Here is a 3,177-nt window from a genome sequence, read left to right on the forward strand (position 1 = left end):
AGCCGCCGCCGCCGCCGCCGCCGCTGCCCCCGCCGCTCGCGCGAGGCCCCGCCCCCAGCGCCCCGGTCCTTTGGTGATTGGCTGTGACGCGCTCAAGCCCCGTCCCCTGCCTCGCAATGTTTCCAAAACCTCCCGGGGGCGGGAACGTGCCCCGTGCCCGGGCTCTTTGTTATGGCCCAGCTGTGTGTCGGCTTTTGCCCGGAGTCCACCAGCCCACGTTCTCCCAGAGTGAAGTCAGAGGATGTCAGAGCTGGGAGAGTCCTTAGAAAACCTCTGCCAGCTCCTGAGGTTTGGGGCCACTGAGGCTGAGAGAGGAGACTGACCTTACTCAAGATCACACTGCAGGTTCACCTGAGAACCAGGGCTTAGTCCAAGGCCGAACCGAAGGGGCTTCTCTCCTTCACGTACCCTCAGTAATACTCGCAGTATTCTTTCTGCCGAGACGCTGCCTCGCACCCAAAGAAGGCGTGTCACCCGGGATCCTTTGGCCTCCCGCAGATACGGCCCCCTGGCAAGGGTTCACCACTAAAGCTCTTTGGCACATATAGCCTCAATGTGTCTTTGATGTACTTTAAAAATTATGTATTTATTTATTTAGACAAGAGTCGCTTTGTTGCCCAGGCTGGGGTGCAGTGGCGCGATCTCAGCTCACTGCAACCTCCACCTTCCGGGCTCAAGCGATCCTCCCACCTCAGCCTCCTGAATAGCTGGCACCACAGGCACAGGCCACCAAGCCTGGCTAATTTTTATATATTTTTTGCAGTAAAGGGGTTTCACCATATTTCTCAAGCTGATCTCGAACTCCTCGCCTCAAGCAATCCCCCCGCCTCCTCCTCCCAAAGTACTGGGATTGCAGGCGTGAGCTACTGCGCCTGGCCTTCATGTTACTATTAAGCACCTATTCCCGCTAGGAAAAGATGGGCGAACGCTTGTATATCTAGATGTAGAGAGCCTTGAATATCCGGCTGAGAAGTATAGACTTTGTCCAAGAGACAAATTGGAAGTGGGTCCCACCCCACCCATCAGCCCGGCAGCTACTGTGAAGAATGTATAAGACGGCCCACTGGCTAGCAAAGCTAATTCATTGTCTCTCTCTTTTTTTTCTCTGTGTGTTCCTGAATGAAACCCTTTTCCTCCTTTTTTGAAAAGCATAACCACAGTTTTAAATTCTCATGAAGACACCTGGGGCTAAATTACTTAAAACATTTTTTAAAATTCCTTAATAGTATTAAATATCCAGTCATTATTTATATTTTTCTTATTGTCTCATGATTTCTTTTTACAATTTTTCAAGTTCTAAACAAAATCCATATATTAAAGTTGGTTTTTATGTCTTTGGGCTCTTACACTTATTTTCTCTTTTGAGTTTACAAAAGGAAAACATGAATACGTTAAAATATCTCTAAAACATCTGCTCTGATGACTCTTTTGCTTCCGCGTATAAGGTAAACTGAGGCACAATAAAATTTTAAAGTTTATTTCAGCACACGGTGATTCATGTATTGAGAAGTTGCAAACCAGAAGTGGTTCTGGGGCTCAGCTCTGTTGAAGAAGCAGATTTTTACAGAGTGAATGGGAAAATAATAAAAAGAAAATACTTGATTGGTTACAGTTGCAAAGTTGCCTTATTTGGTCTATCCCATTAAAAAGCCTCTAGTTATACAAGTTTGTGGACTACTTCTGATTGGTTGAGCTTGTTCTGTTTTTCTTTAATATATGCATTTACAAGATATAGCTCAGATTAACTCAAGTAAGTTTAAGGTCACTTATGAGGACTAAATTGACTATCTGCTCAGGAATTCTGCAGACCTGGTCTTCATTTTAATTTATTTTAACAAGTTCCCTCTGAGAGTAATAGTACCACTATTGACACAGTCACTGGACCAAAGAGTCATGATGCTATCATTATTAACAGTTGTGGCTGGGTGCAGTTGCTCATGCCTGTAATTCCAGCACTTTGGGAGGCGGAGGTGGGAAGATAACTTGAGCCCAGGAGTTTGAGACCAGCCCAGGCAACATTGTCAGACCCCCATCTCAATTAAAAGAAAAAAAAATAAGTAAATAGTTACATTGAGATGTAGAATCGCATGTAGGCTCTAGCAGTTGGGGTAAGTTCTTCAAGTTGTCTAATCCTGATGTCAATCATTTGATGTGTGGCTGCTGGAAAGCATTAAAACTCTTGAGAGGGGCTGGGCACGGTGGCTCACGCCTGTAATCCCAGCACTTTGGAAGGCCAAGGCGGGTGGATCATGAGGTCAGGAGTTCAAGACTAGCCTGGCCAACATGGTGAAACCCCATCTCTACTAAAAATACAAAAATTAGCCGGGTGTAGTGGCGCGCACCTATAATCCCAGCTACTCAGGAGGCTGAGGCAGGAGAATCACTTGAACCTGGGAGGCGGAGGTTGTAGTGAGCCGAGATTGTGCCATTGCACTCCAACCTGGGTGACAGAGCGAGACTCCATCTCAAAAAAAAACCAAAAAAAGTAGACTTTATTTTTTAGAGCAGTTTTAAGTTGACAGCAAAACTGAGTGGAAAGTACAGAGGGTAGACAGTCCCTGCCCCCACATATGTATAACCTCCTCCCACTGTCAGCATCCTGCACCAGAATGGTACATTTATTACAACTGATGAGCCTACATTGACACATCATCAACCGAAGTCCATAGTTTACATTAGGATTCACTCTTGGTGTTGTACATTCTGTGGGTTTCGACAAAGGTATAAAAACATGTATCTACTCTTATTCTTTTTTACTTTTTAAGATGTAGCTATCAGAAAACTTAAAATTACATATGTGAGCCCAAAGTGAACACAAATGTAATTTTGTTTTTCCTGAAACAGGGTGTCCTTCTGTTGCCCAGGATGGAGAGCAGTGGCACAACCATGGGGCACTGCAGCCTCAAACTCCTGGGCTTCAGTGATCTTCCTACCTCAGCTGCCTGAATAGCTGGAACTACACGTGCATGCCATCATGCCCAGATAATTATTTTATTTTATTTTTTGTAGAGATGTAGTCTTGCTATGTTTGCCAGTCCTGTCAAACTCCTGGACTCAAGCAATCCTCCCACCTGGGCCGCTCAAGCTGTTGGGACTACAGGCATGAGCCACCATGCCCAGCCCAAATATGCAATTTTAGGCACTGTAAGAGTAATTACCTTTCATTCTAAAAAAAAG

This window comes from Rhinopithecus bieti, unplaced genomic scaffold (genome assembly GCF_001698545.2).
Source record: "Rhinopithecus bieti isolate Rb0 unplaced genomic scaffold, ASM169854v2 scaffold_22453, whole genome shotgun sequence".
Classification (NCBI taxonomy): Eukaryota; Metazoa; Chordata; class Mammalia; order Primates; family Cercopithecidae; genus Rhinopithecus; species Rhinopithecus bieti.